This window comes from Lynx rufus, unplaced genomic scaffold (genome assembly GCF_022079265.1).
Source record: "Lynx rufus isolate CCGP_SWC_20201006 ecotype Redwood Valley unplaced genomic scaffold, mLynRuf1.p SCAF_1, whole genome shotgun sequence".
NCBI classification, from domain to species: Eukaryota; Metazoa; Chordata; class Mammalia; order Carnivora; family Felidae; genus Lynx; species Lynx rufus.
Window position 1 is genome coordinate 234219882 of NW_025814823.1, and position 15919 is coordinate 234235800.

General features: G+C 46.8%; 1 protein-coding gene across 1 annotated transcript in view; it reads right to left on the bottom strand.

The window, feature by feature from the left end:
- ADCY2 (adenylate cyclase 2) overlaps nucleotides 1–15919 on the bottom strand; it is a 422494-nt gene that overhangs the window by 383531 nt on the left and 23044 nt on the right. The gene's annotated exons all lie outside the window — the stretch shown is intronic.

Consider the following 15919-nt stretch of genomic DNA (forward strand, 5'->3'; position numbering starts at 1 on the left):
ATGGAAATGTTTTATTTCTATTAGTGTCATAGTGTTAGAACGTTTAAGTCCGTGACCTATTTTCAGTTAATTTGGGGGGACTATATGAGCGAAGGGTGGAAGTTTATTTTTTGCATATGGATATCCGGTATTTTCAGCACCTACCGTCAAAAGCTTATACTTCCCCCCAATGAACTGGCCTGGAACACAGTGAAAAAGAAACAGACCATATAAGTGTGGGGCTATTTCTGGACAGTCTGTTGAATCCCACTGGCCTAGGTGTCTATTTTTATACGAACATCACACCATGCTGATTACTGTCATTTTATTTTATGAGAAATCCTGAATCCGGTGGGATAGCATCGCCACGTTCAGCTTTCTCAAATTTGTTTTGGCGTCCCTGGGTGTTTTGCACGTCCATACACATTTTAGAATCTATTTCTTACTCCCTACAAAAAAGCTTGCCGGGATTTTCGTTGAAACAGCACTGAATCCACAGAGGATAAATCTGGGCAGAACTGTCAACCGAACATAGAGCGTTTGGATTCACGAACAGAATCTGTCTCTCCCCCAGTATTCGTTTTGTTAACTTCTGACAACGACATCTTACAGTTTTCCGTGTGAAAGTTACACACATTTATTCAGGTTTATTCCTAAGTATTTTGTATCTCTGATGCTATATTAAATGGTATTTTTTTTTCAGTTGCTGATTGGAAGGTTCTAATATACAGGAATAGAACGTATTTCTTGTAAGCTGTAACCTCACTAAAGCCACGTCCTAGTGCTAGCGGTGTTTTTAGGTTCCATAGGATTTTCGATATAGACCAGTATTATTCCACGCAAATACAACGCAGGTCACATGAAGAGTATTAAATTTTTTAGCAGTCACATTCCAAGTAGGTAAATTTCACTGTAATGTACCTAGGCTGTATTATTTTATCATGTAGTGATTTTTTTTTTAATTACGAATGAAATTGTTTACATTCTCTTTCTCATACTTTGTCTTCAAAAGTACAGGTGCACCTGGGCGCCTCAGTAGGTTAAGTGTCTGACTCTGTGTCTGGCTCAGGTCCTGATTTGTGGGATCGAGCCCCACATGGGGCTCTGTGCTGACATCGTGGAGCCTGCTTGGGATTCTCTCTCTCCCTCTCTGTGCCTCTCCCCTGCTCACACTCTCTTTCTCTCAAAATAAATATATAAACATTAAAAAAAAATTAAGTGCTTCCATTTGGAGTACCTCTTGATTCAAAATACTGACATAGCAACTTGTGCTCGTGGTTACCATAGTAGGCAGTGCACAGACAGACAAAGCCATTCCACTCTCATTTCTTAGTCTGCATGTCTTTTGTTTCTTATCTTGCCATTTTCACTAGCGAGGGTGTCTGTACAGCATGGAAGAGAGATGGTGGTTGCGATCAAACCGACCTCACTCTGGATCATGGGGACAGCATTCAGTCTTTCACTATCAGGAACGACGGTACACTTTTTCACAATTGCCTTTAATCAGTTTGAGGTGGTTCCTCCCCATTCCACGTGAAGGGATGTTGAGTTGTGTCAAATGCCTCCTCCGCATCTCCCAAATGATGACATATAGCGCGTTTACTGAAACGATCCATTAATGCGATGAATCACATCAACTGATTTTTTTAACGTAAAACGAACTTTGAATTCTTGAGATAAGCTCCATTTGGTCATGTTATATTTTATACAGAAAATATATGAACATGTTATGTTTTTTTATTCTTATTTTTCATTGACAATTTTGGTCCGTGTTTTTCTCTCCTTGTAATGCCTTTGGTTTAGGGATCAGAATAATGGTGGCCTCATGACATGAGCTGGGAAATGTTCCCTCTTCCATTTGGTGGAACAATTTGTGTTGTACTGGGATTACTTTATCCTAAGATTTTGGTAAGAACTCACCACGAAGGACATTTCAACCTGAGTTTTCTTTGTGGGAAGATACTTAATTACATATTCAAATTATTTTATACATATAGGACTATTCAGGCTACCTATTCCTTCTTAAATGAACTCTGTTAGTTTGTTTTCCAAGGAATTTTTCCATTTCATCTAGATTGTGGGATTTGTCGGCGTAAAGCTGTTCATATTTCTTTACCTGTTAAAGACTGTAGAACCTATAGTAACTATCCCTCTTGCAATTCTAATATTGGAAATTTCATCTTATTTCATTATTTCTGATTGCCTACTGAGTTTCAACAATATTATTGACCATCTCAAAGAACCGCTTTTAGTCTCATTGATGTCCTCTATTTAGTTTTTCTGTTTACAATGTCAGTGTTTTCTGCTCCTTTGTTTAATTTCCTTTCTTCTAATCTGTACTACCTTTTCTAGTTTCTGACAGTGGAAGCCTAAGTTACTGGTTTGAGCCCTTCATCTTTCTAATAGAAACTATTCAATGCTATAAATTCTCTCTAAGCCCCATTCAGGATGCACCCCCCCCCCCAGGAGGTAGGCACCAACTCCTCATTCATCCAGTTCAGCATACTGTCTGATCCCCTTTCTGGGACTTCCTGGCTATTTAGAAATGTGTTGTTTAATTTCCAATTACTGACTGGTTTTCCAGATTTCTCTGTGTTACTGATTCCTAATTAAAGTCCATGAGGGTCAAAGGACATATTTTCTATGAGGGTAATCCTTTCATGTTCAAGGGGACGTTTACAGTCAAGAATATGGTCTACCTTGAGACATGTTCCACGTGCATTTGAAAGAACACATGCTCTGCATTGCTGGGTGGGGGAGTCCATAAACACCCATCAAATCGAACAGTTTGGCAGCACTTTTAAAATCTCCTATATCTTTGACTTTCTTCTGTCCCATCAGTTTTGAAGAGAGTTGTAATCTTTGAGTGAGACTGTGGATTTTCACCTCATGTATTTTCAATCTCTTATCAGGTACACAGGCATTTGAAGCTACCAGGTCTTGACGAAGTGACTCCCTTTCCGTTAGGAATGTTCCTCTGTCACTGCCACCTGCTCTTCTGGGTCCCATTCCAGGAATTAGTCCAACTGCTCTTTCCTGAAGGTTCTTTCTTGAATGTTGTGGGTTCCTCCCATGGAATGGGCTAATTGGTGCTCAGGTGGAGACTTCACAGGACCAGCTACAAATCTCTGGAGTCTCTCTCGAGGCAGGAAGCTGGAGAAATCATAGGAAACTACCGCCCCCCCACCCCACCATTGTTTCCCTTCCCATAAAGTTCACGTCCCTGTAGCATCCCTTTGCCGATGTCTCAAAACCATCATTCCGTGTTACTTTGTCCCAATTGTGCAGTTTTTTAAGGTGGGAGGGTAAACTGAGTCTCTCTTACTTCACCGTGTTTGGAAGCGGACATCCGAAATGCCTTCCTCTTTGGAGTAGAATTATCACACCGAGGATGTTTAAAGTACGCTCGTTAATCTCAGCTTTGAACTTACCAGACGGCGAAATGGCTAAAACCAGCTTATTACGAAATCAACGTAACACGACTTGTACTCTGAGAGAGTGGTATATGTTAACAGAAGCCCAGGAACTAAAGCTGCTCGTTAAACTAAAAGCTGAATCTAAACAAGCAGACGCGAGCAGTCATAAATCATGTGTGGCAGAGCTGGAACGTTTATTTGGCAAAAAGACTCCACCCTCAGCTTAGGACAGTTTTCTGTTTGGGGCGATTTTCTCCCCAGTAGAGACAAGCAACCCTTCCAACATCTTTCCTAACTTCTCCCACACTGACTCGCTCGGGGGTGTGGACCACTTCCCACACTTCGGTGGATGCTCCTGTCCCCCAGGCATTCACCCCCCGCCCCCGAAGCAAAGCCTTGGTGCGGAAAGAACAAAGGGCCTTACCCCTCCCTCCCCCTCCCTCCACCTTCCAGCTCCCTGGCCTGGGGGTTGAGGGCACACATGTGCTGCTGCCTGGGGCCACCCGTGCGGCCATAAAGGACCCGCGCTGGATTTGATACTCTGGTGACACTGTTTTGAAATTCTTTGCTTATTTTTTTTTTTAAATATGAAATTTATGGTCCAACAGGTGCCCTCCTCAATGCGCATCACCCACCCTCCCCTCCCTCCCACCCCCCATCAACCCTCAGTTTGTTCTCAGTTTTTAAGAGTCTCTTACGGTTTGCCTCCCTCCCTAACTTTTTTTTTCCCTTCCCCTCCCCCACGGTCTTCTGTTAAGTTTCTCAGGATCCACATAAGAGTGAAAACATATGGTCTCTGTCTTTCTCTGGATGACTTATTTCACTTAGCATAACACTCTCCAGTTCTATCCACGTTGCTACAAAAGGTCAGATTTCATTCTTTCTCATTGCTAAGTAGTATTCCATTATATATATAAACCACAACTTCTTTATCCATTTGTCCATTGATGGACATTTAGGCTCTTTCCATAATTTAGCTATTGGTGAAAGTGCCGCTATAAACATTGGGGTACAAGTGCCCCTATGCATCAGCACTCCTGTATCCCTTGGGCAAATTCCCAGCAGTGCTATTGCTGGGTCATAGGATAGATCTATTTTTACTTTTTTGAGGAACCTCCACACTGTTTTCCAGAGCGGCTGCACCAGTTTGCATTCCCACCAGCAGTGCAAGAGGGTTCCCGTTTCTCCACATCCTCACCAGCATATATAGTCTCCTGATTTGTTCATTTTAGCCACTGTGACTGGCGTAAGGTGGTATCTCAGTGTGGTTTTCATTTGAATTTCCCTGATGAGGAGTGATGTTGAGCATTGTTTCATGTGTCTGTTGGCCACCTGGATGTCTTCTTTGGAAAAGTGTCTGTTCATGTCTTCTGCCCATTTCTTCACTGGATTATTTGTTTTTCGGGTGTGGAGTTTGGTGAGTTCTTTATAGGTTCTGGATACTAGCCCTTTATCCAATATGTCATTTGCAAATATCTTTTCCCATTCCGTTGGTTGCCTTTTAGTTTTGCTGACTGTTTCCTTTGCAGTGCAGAAGTTTTTTATCTTCATGAGGTTCCAATAGTTCATTTTTGCTTTTAATTCCCTTGCCTTTGGAGACATGTCAAGTAAGAAATTGCTGCGGCTGAGGTCAGAGAGGTTTTTTCCTGCTTTCTCCTCTAGGGTTTTGATGGTTTCCTGTCTCACATTCAGGTCCTTTATCCATTTTGAGTTCATTTTTGTGAGTGGTGTAAGAAAGTGTATAAACCACAATTTCTTTACCCACTCATCAGTTGATGGACATTTAGGCTCTTTCCATAATTTGGCTATTGTTGAGAGTGCTGCTACAAACATTGGGGTACAAGTGCCTCTATGCATCAGCACTCCTGGATCCCTTGGGTAAACTCCTAGCAGTGTTTTGAAATTCTTAACAACTGCAGTTTGTACGGGGCCCATGTAACGTGTAGCAGATACAGGTGCCGACAAGGTACGGATGTGTGTTCTATGTCCACCGGGCCTTTGAACATGCCCAGGTACATGAGAAAGTAGAAATAAGGCTCCTACAGCTCCTATTATCTTCTCAGTTCCCTCGCACTTATTATGGGTTAAACTGTGTGCCCGCACCAAAGAGAGAGAGAAAGAGAGAGAGAGAAGAAAAAGGAAAAAAACAGATATGGGAAGTCCTAACCCCAATACCTCCAAACATGGGCCTATTTGGAAACAGGGTCACTGCACGTGTAATTAGTTAAGATGAGCTCACACACGCATAGGCGGTCCCCCAGTATGACTGATGTCCCTACAAGAAAGCAGCCATGGGGGGCGCCTGGGTGGCTCAGTCGGTTGAGCATCCGACTTCGGCTCAGGTCATGATCTCGCGGTCCGTGGGTTCGAGCCCCGCGCCGGGCTCCGTGCTGACAGCTCGGAGCCTGGAGCCTGCTTCGGATTCTGTGTCTCCCTCTCTCTCTCTGCTCCTCCCCCGTTCATGCTCTCTGTCTCAAAAATAAATAAACATTAAAAAAAAAAAAAAGAAAGCAGCCATGGGAAGACAGACAGACGCAGGGAGAGCACCACAGGAGGACAAAGGCAGAGAGGCTGGTCACATAACTGCAGTCCGAGACGCCAGTGATCGCCAGGGCACCACGAGAAGCTAGCAAGAGGCAAAGAAGGGTTCTCCTACAACTGCAGAGGGAGCATGGCCCTGCCACACCTCGATTCTGGATCTGTGGCCTCTAGAACTGCGGGGCAGCACATTTCTATTGTCCCCAGTCACTCAATCTGAGGTACTTTGGTCCGGCGGCCCTTAGACACTCGTACAGCACTGGGCAGCAAATACCACAGAGCCGCACGTTCACCCGGGGGCCGAAGTCAGCGCCCCTTCCTGGTGAACGTCTTCTGTCCTAAACGCCTCTGTTACTTCCCAGCACTATCACTGCACCGGGTCACAGGCTTTGCAGCAGTCGCAAGGAGCCACGACTCCCAGGAGCTTCCTGGAGGCTGACAGCAGTCCAGGCAGCTCTGGGTCTCACCTGGGGGGTCTGGGCATGTCCCAAGAGCAGAGAGAGATGCTCGTTTTTGTGGTGGTGAAGCCGAGATGGCAGAAATGATTATAAACCCCATTCTTGGGCCACAAAGTCTAAAAAGTAAATGATCCGAACCCAAGAGACACCTATATTCTCCAAGAAATGTTTGATTCTTACTAAAATCCCTAGCCGGGGGCAGAAACCTGTGGACTAGAGTACCCAGAAGGAAGGCTCCGTGTGGCCACAGAGCGTTAAACGGACCATCTTTAGGCAGCACCGGGCCCTCCGCCTCGTCTCCCCTCCCCCGCTTCTCACCCAACACCAGATCGACCCTTCCCAGCACGATCAGTACCCTGCCTGCCCCTCGGTGTCCACCACACTGCGCACTGGGCTGGGGCTTGGCCACAGAAAGACGCATAAAGGCCCGGCCTGAGGGAGCTGGTGGCACAACAGACATGACATATGTGAGTTCATTAAAACTTGGAGTATCGGTTAATACCCTAATCCATCGCACAAATGAGAAAATTACATTCGACAGAGATATATATATCTATATATAATAAAGATACAGATATAGATATATATTATGTTATATTTATATAATATATATTATATTGTTATATTGTCATATGTTACATATTATATATGTATACATACACATATATATGTACATATACGTATATGTGTATATATGCATATGTATGCTATATATGTATGTTACATATATAATATATTACATATGTTATATTTATATAATATATATTACATTATGCTATATATGTTACATATTATATATGTGTATATATATGTACATATACGTATATGTGTATATATATGGATATGTATGCTATATATATTATATGTTACATATATATTATATATGTTATACATAATATGTTATACATATGTTACATATATAATATATATGTTATATATGTTATATACGTTACATATAACATCGTACTATACATGTTATGTATAATATATATATGAAGCTCTGCAAATACAGAAAGAAAAGAAAAATATCATGGTGATGATGTAAAATATAGTATTCACCTGTTGTCTCCAATTTTTGTTTACCCCAAATCTCAAAGTTTACTGTGAAGTCTCCTCCGTGTAAACCTCCTTATTTGATCTGGGGGGGTATATACCTTGCTCCTTCCCTTGAGCTGGGTGAGGACGATATTAGCGGCTGCTGAGAAAAGGCGACATGAAACACGGGATACTGGGGAAGCTAAGTGAGGTGTTGCTTAGCAACTCTTAATGGGAAATAATTTAAAGTCTGCATTTATTTTTTTCCCAAGTACTCGCTGCTGCTCCAGCCTGGGGTCTAGAATTCACCGCCCTTCCCGCCGGCAGCTTCCCTGCACGCACGCATGGGCGCACACACACCGTCCCGACCTGACGCTGTCCGGCTGTCTTATCCACCGGCTCCCACGTTTCTTTGGACAGAACCGCACCCCCCTTCATTACAAGCACAAAGTAGCTAGAATTCCATTACAAACACAACCTTGCATAAAGTCCTTCACAAACACTGAAGGCAGTGAGCCCTAGCTCAGCCACCATCCAAAGTGTCCCCACCGAAGCGGAGTCCATAACAGACGTTTTGGAAGTCTACAGAACATTTTTCCTCCCTTGTAAAGTTCCAGCTCTTCCAAGAAAACACTACAGATTCCAGACTGCAGTCATGACTTCCTTCAACTTCACGTGGGCTTCTCCAGGTGGTGCCTCCAGATGCCCCGAGGGCTGCAAACACCAGCATCCTCGTGATGGCAGCCACCTCCCGGAACACGAGAGCCATCCTACGCAGCCTACAAACAAGGTCACAGGTGGCACCCAGATCCAGGGCAGCGCGGGGAAAGGCTGTACCCGGCTGGAATGAACGCTGAGCCCTGAGTTGGCCTCCTGGCAAATGCCCACCCAGGACCCTCTGAGTCTGGTGGGTTTTTCCTATGGGAAAGATACGGCCTTGCTGCAGGTGTATAGGAGCTAAGAAAGGACCAGATGAGAAAACCAGCAGAAAGAAGCGAAATGAAAAGGAATCTATTTGTAAGGAAGTGATGTTAGCTTCAGTATAAAAGCAATCATTAATGGGGCGCCTGGGTGGCTCAGTCGGTTAAGCATCTGACTTCCACTCAGGTCATGATCTCCCGGTTCATGGGTTTGAACCTCGCGTCTGGCTCTGCGCTCCCAGTGCAGAGCCTGCTTGGGATTCTCTCTCCTCCCTCTCTCTCTCTGCCCCTCCCTTGCTTGCATTTTCTCTCTCTCTCAAAAAATAAACTTTTAAAAAAGCTATCATTATTTCCCAAACAATAATGACTAATATATACATGGACATTTGTTTCTTAAGTCAAATATGTCCCATTTCTCTTGGGGATTCATCTGAGGAATGAAAATCATATTCCCTTCAACTGGGAATATCTGCTGACAATATGAACCCATGATATGATCAATTTTATGGCATCTTTAAGTAACAGCTCCCTCTCTTTGAAGTTTTTCCAAATGACATCTAACCTAAAAGCAGCTCAGACAGAACAATCCAGAATTCCCAAATATGTCCCTTCCTCCTCATAATAATCTGTCATTCACTGAAGCATGACAGGAAACACCCCACATTTTCTTTTTTTCAATTTTTAATGCTTATTTATTTTTGAAGGAGAGAGAGACAGAGCGTGAGTGGGGGAGGGACAGACAGAGGGAGGGAGACACAGAATCCGAAGCAGGCTCCAGGCTCCGAGCCGTCAGCACAGAGCCTGACAGGGGGCTCGAACCCACAAACCGCGAGATCATGACCCCAGCCAAAGTCGGACGCTTAACCGACTGAGCCACCCAGGCGCCCCGTCACACCCCACATTTTCCATGACAAGAAGCACATGGTGATGATGTGGAGATGATACACGGTGATCATGGTGCCAGAATGCTGTGTTCAAATTCTGTCTGTCTTCCCAGCTGTGTGACTTTGGGAAGGTGGCTTAACCTCTCTGGGCTTTCGTTTTCTCACTGGCAAGTTCCAAGTAATAATGGTACTTGTGTAAGTATACTGAATACTAGTACTGAAGTAAGTACACCCTAGAGGGTAGCAGAGATCAGGTAAGTTGTGTACGTGAAGTCACTGAACACCGCCCGGCGGAGGAGAGAATAGGGATAGCAGAAGTGTTTTCTACGGCCGTGATGGTGGAGCAGGCCAGCAGACAGGCCGCTTATGTGTATGCGTTCAGTACGTCCGCAAGTATCTGCACTGCGATCCCTACGTATGTGACAACGCTACTACCCATGAAGACCAGACCAGCAAACAAAGATGTTTCCAAGGCCACCCGGTCTTTAAAATGTACACCATTGGGGCGCCTGGGTGGCGCAGTCGGTTAAGCGTCCGACTTCAGCCAGGTCACGATCTCGCGGTCCGTGAGTTCGAGCCCCGCGTCGGGCTCTGGGCTGATGGCTCAGAGCCTGGAGCCTGTTTCCCACTCTGTGACTCCCTCTCTCTCTGCCCCTCCCCCGTTCATGCTCTGTCTCTCTCTGTCCCAAAAATAAATAAACGTTGAAAAAAAAAATGTACACCGATATGAGCGTGGGGTGGGGGAGATACTGCACAAGTGCAGGGGTGAGTATGGCAGTGCCTGTTTCATTCCCCGACGGGAGTTTAATTAAGATGCCCGTCCCCAGGGCCAGGGCCTAGGCTCCTCTACAGAAATGCACAGAAGGAGGAAAAGAGGAGGAAGCAGAGAGAGACTGTTCCGGAAACACCAGCAGACTGTCTACTGGGGCAAGGTGAGGGCTGGGAAACCCCAGGAAGGGTCGCCGTAAATTCCCAGCTCACTGCACAGCCAGTATGACTTTCCCCTCGCTCTGGCTGGGAACTAACAGTAGGGGGAATACAGAAAGGCCGCCTCCACTGAACTGCCAGAAATGGGCAGGGTCTCAAAATCACTACACTCCAGGCTGGGTCCAGCTGCAATGCGCTTCCTTAACATTCACATTTTGTCCGTATTATCTTTGCCGTTAAAACAGCAAGAATGCAAGGTTTAAACGCCCCTCATCTCTCTTGCTAAATGAAGTAAGTATCTGCATTACTTTTTAACTTTTCTCAGGTGTATCCTTTTTCACAGTGATAAAGTGTTACCCAAAATGCCCCTTGAGAAACCCCCTTGTGCACAAAGGCTTAGAGACGGGTGCCCCGGATACCGAGGGGCGGTCTCTCCAAGCTGGATTTCTCTCTCCATCCACAGGCCACTAGGTTCTTCCGATGATAAACAAATTCTGTAGCGGCATTCCCGGCGACTGCACTAAAGGAAAAGCAGAGCGATGCTGTACCGTTTCACAGCCTATGAGAAAGAAGCCTTTATCTTCTCTCATTTTCTTCTGCTTTCAATCAGAAAAACAAAAAAAAGACGTTTGCACACTGACGTCCTACTTTTGTAAGGAAACATACAGGCACTTGGGGAATGTCTGGCATCCTTTTAGGTAATGCGACCAAGGAAGTGTCTTCTTCCCGGAGCGAAATGCTAGCCTTTCAATTTGGCGGTACTTTAACAAATCTACACAACAACTTGAGCGTGGTCTCCCTGCCAAGGTGAAAGGAGGTTGTCAGGAGTGGAAGCGTTCCCTCAACTCTATTCAATGAGCTGCGGGTATGAAGGAAGCAGAAAACTGGAGACAAATGCAAAGAAATCTCGGCTTTCCTGTCCTCACTTGGCCAACCCAGCATCCGTATGCTAAGTGCCAGCCATTGGGACCACTGCTGCCCTGCCCTGCCTGCCGCCTTCTGAACGGTATTCTCGTCTCAGAGAGAGGGTCCTAAGTCAGGAGCTATCTGCTGAGATGAAATGCATTCCTTCTTGCTAGAAACTCATTAAGTAAAACATCATCTAAGAGCTTGGGCTTCACCAAGTAACCCAGAGCATTACAAAAACGTACCAGGCAAAACTCCCTGGGTGTCACGTCACTAATGCAGGAGCCCAGAAGATTCCCTCGCATTATTCAGACCGGCAGAGGCACGGCGAGGTTCCCTTATGCACCAGCATCCGCTCGTGATGGCGTCTGTTTACGTAGCAGTGCAATCATCAGGTTATCTTCTCTCTGGATTCACGAGTGTGATTTTATTTCAACAGGATGTTCACATTCCGGAATGCGTCTGGTTTTAAAAAGCGCCAAAACCTCCACGGCACGCATTTACCTGCACGGTGGATTTGCGGTTTAAGTGAAGCTCGACATCAAGAGCAGTCATCAAAATCTCAGAAGGGAGAGCGGTCGTTAGAGCATCACGTCACAGGAGATCCAAGTGGCTCCTCGCGATCCACTTAGGGAACGGTATGTCTTCCAGTGAAATCACAGCTGTCGTGAGCTTAACCGTGTCCCTCAAAGAGGATGTGTTCAAGCCCTCACCCCCAGGACCGGTGAACGTGATCTTATTTGGAAATGGAGTCTCTGCATATGTGATCAATTACAGATGCGATCATCAGAAGAGGCTCTAAATCCAGTATGATGGGTGTCCTTGCAAGAAGAGACGAGACACAGATGAGAATGACGTGTGACTGCAGCGGTACGTCTACAAGCTAAGGGATGCCAAGGATTGCCAGAAACCACAAGTAGCTGGAAGGCGCAGGAAGGATCCTCCCCTAGAACCTTCGGAGGGAGAACGGCTTTGCCCAGACCTTGATTTCTGACCTCTGGCCCCAGAGCTGGGAGACACAATTTGTGAACCTCGTTAAGCCTCTTCCTGTAGGGCTCACCCTCCCAGGAAGGGCCCACGCTCTAGAAGCTCTCACACAGAGACCACTGCTATGCTGTCACTGCATGTGCGTGTGCAGAAGAGGGAACCAAATATCCCGTACACACAGCCACTGGCTTATTAAAATAATAAAAATTATCCCACTGACTTGACCTAACAGAACAGAGAAAGCAAATACCTTAGATAAGCCTCTACGAACATTCCCTGCAAAGCTGTTCAAGTATCTTTTTAGAACCATTCAGGAAAACAAGAACGGAAACAGGAACAGCACTGGTCTCCTGGCCTCTCTGTCACTGCATGGACGGGACAGTCAGGGCACAGATGCAGCGCATCGACAGGACTTCGATCTCAAATGCCAGCGTCCCACTAGGCAGCCAGAGCCCCAAACTCTGCAATTTACCACCGACTCCACCCAGAGTTGCTGGAACCATCGAGAAAATATCACTTTTAAACCCTTTCCATCCAGGAGGCAGCCACGTGGAACAAATGTCAGCGGGGGGGTCGGGGGGGTGCTGGCAGGTGGACGGGGACGTCAGGAGGGGCTGGCTGGTGCCGGAGTCAAATACCGAAGGCCGAGAGAGGCTCTGTGCGCTGTCCAGGCGCTGAGGACAAACTGACCCTCCCCCCCCCCCGCCCGCCTCTTTTCCAGTTTCCTCGATTCCCCAGGGATTCCTTCCAGACCACGCTCCCGACCCTCCTCCGAGCTGGCCACCCTTCTACCTGCTGGTTCTTCCCCACACGCTGCAAAATCGCTCTTTGTGCCTCATCAAAACAGACAACTCGTGGCCACAACTCTGCTTCCTGAGGGTTTGAGAGCTGGTTCCCTAAAAGCACCACTGAGGCACCGTATCCTATAATACAGGGCTTCTCGGCCCCAGCACCCCGGACATTTGGGACTGGGTCTTTTTCTTCTGGTGGGTGCTCCAGTGCACACTGTAGGATGTTGAGCTCTATCTCTGGCTTCTACCCATCAGGGGACCGCAGCGTCCCCCATCCAGGGTGGGACAATCAGACATGTCTGTAGACGTGGACGATCACCCCCTGGGGGTGAAATCGCTCCCAGCAGAGAAGCATGGTATCACGAAATAGAGGCAGCCTCTAGAGCGAGGCCCCCCACGGTCTAGTGTGCTGCTTCATTCACCGGCCGCCTGGGCGCGAGCAAGGTCCTTGTCACCCCGTGTCTTACGTCCACACTCGTAAAGCAGCAATGTGTCAGTGGCCACCTCAGGGAGCAACCTGGGGCTAAGTGAGGTCACGCAGGAAAGCATGCAAAACAGGGATAGTAGCAATGAAACAGAAATGAATAAGAGCAAAAGACAGGTAAAAAGAGAACGAGCACCTACAAAAAAAAAAAAAAAATCCGCCAAGAAATCCGAGCAAGCAGCCTGCTCTTGGCCGAGGGCTCTCCTAGGCGCGAAGACACAACACGTCCCCCCCGCCAGGAGTCTACATCCTCGAAGGGGGGGACGGTGAGGCACTGGAAAAACTGCAGCATGCTGAGTGAGGGGTGGAGCACGTCGGGGGCCCCTGCAGGTTGCGGACGGCTGCTCTGAGGGCAGCAAGGTTAATGAAGGTGACGCAGGGGTCACGCAACACCTGGAGGGAGCATTCCCGACAGGTGGGAGGCCCTTGTCCTGATTAACTGGTTCTAGGAAAACCGATAATAAAAACAAAGCACACATTACGTCACCGCTGACATTACAGGTGTTCCAGTTATGCTGGGCGTAGACTTGAGGCCACTTGCATAGTGTTATTCTGCATGGCAAGTCCTGGCTAACACAATCAGAAAACACAGCACACGTGAATAGAGTGAATTCAGGACTGGAAAGGAAGGAGAAAATTTCTGCTTAAATTATCTTCAGACGATGACGCTGTCTATATAGATAAACTGAGACCCTCAGATAAACTAACAGAGCTAATAAGAGTTCACCCAGATTGCTGGATACAGGTAGGCATTAAAAAAAAAATAGTATTCTTACGCACCAACATTAACCAAATAGAAAAGGTAATTAGGGAAAGAAGAAAAAAAAAAAAAAGATCCCTTCGGGGCACCTGGGGGGCTCAGTCGGTTCAGCATCCAACTCTTAGTTTCGGCTCAGGTCACGATCTCACAGTTTTGTGAGTCTGAGCCCCGTGTCACGCTCTGCACTGGCAGCATGGAGCCTGCTTGGGATTCTTTCTCTCTCCCTCTCTCTCTGCCCCTCCCCCACTCACATGGTCTCCATCACTCTCAAAATAAATAAACTTTTAAAAAAACTAAAAAAAAAAAACAAAAACAAAAGAAAAAAAAACCCTTTTATAAAACAAAAAAAATTTTAAGCACCCCAGAACAAGTCTAAATAAAATGACCACTGACTTTATGAAGGAACAAAAAAGTCTTCAGACATAAAAGAAAACCGTAATTATTGGATGAACATTCCACATCATTCCACGGAAAGAGTCAATGCAACACAACAGCAAATCTCTGGATCTTAAATAATATCCCTTTATTATCTCCTAGATGTTTTACATCATTTAAAGCAAAAACTAAGAAATTGCATAGTTGAAATCCAGATCTCATCTGGAGTTTTCCCCGGACATGATACGGAAAAGTAAGCTCAGAGAATCCTGGACAAAAGGAGAACAGGAGAACAAAGACAGGCCCTTCCCGACAGCAAGGCTCTTAGAAAGCCACGTTGTCAAACAAGGTGACAATGGTGCAGGCAGAGACCGCCAGGCGGGTACCACAGGCCCACGAGCAGTGCGCCTGGCCAGTGGCCTCCTCCTGTCCCACGTGCGCACGGTGAAGGTAGGAGGGACGGCGTGTGCTCTGGAAGGTGCCGGGGTGAGGCCAGAGTGTGGTGTGTGGACAGAGGGGGGACCCGGGGCGGGGAAGGAGCTGGGAGCCTGGGGCTACACACCCAGCCCTGCAACAAGCCTGAAGGGGACAGGGACGGGGAGACTGGCCACGGGAGCTGTCCACAACAACAGCATCCTTTGGAGCAGAGAGACCAGAGACCGGAGAGCCTCCCCTTTGCAAGAGAAACCGAGGCCGAAAGGGGATGGTGGCTTGGCAGAGGCCACGAAACAACCAAACCTCCTGACGGAACCCACCGGAAACCTCCCCTTTGGGGAGCTCATCCAGGGCTCTCTCCAACTATAGCACACCAGCAACGCTCTCTCTGGGTCCGGCACTTGAGCACTCTTGTCCGCTGCCATCTCGAATCTCTCTTCTCTGGCCTCTCCTGTAATTCTCCCTCACTGGTCCTGGCCTCCTAATGCCTTCTCCTCTATTCATTTCTGGTTCTTGTTCCTCCCCGCCCCGCCCCCCAGGTCTTGGGTCCCCATCAACTCTGTGACAGCACTCCCAGTGCTCAATGCACGCTCTTCCTGGATGGCTACAGGACCCCGTGGCTTCCATTACGAGCTTGAAGCTGGCAACTCATATATCATTTCTGCAGCCCAGCCCTGCACCCTAGACAACATCCCGCTTACTCAAGGAATCCGGGGGACACACCCACACAGCGGCACAATAGGAGGAAAGTCCCAAAGAGCCAACATCCTTCAGATGTAGCCATTTTCTACACTAAGAGCCTCCCCAAAGTCAACATGAAAAACCATGGGTTTCCCAACAGGTGTATGAAGCAATCCTACTGATATGAGGGAATCAGGGTGATAGAAAATCAGGGTCACAGAAGTATGTCTGCAAGGAGAAAGCTCTAATAACTGAGAAAGAGTACAACTTCAACAACCAGTGCTGGAGAGTTCAGGTAAGGCTCCGATCCCAGAGGGATCCTGGAGTAACAAAAAACCTCACA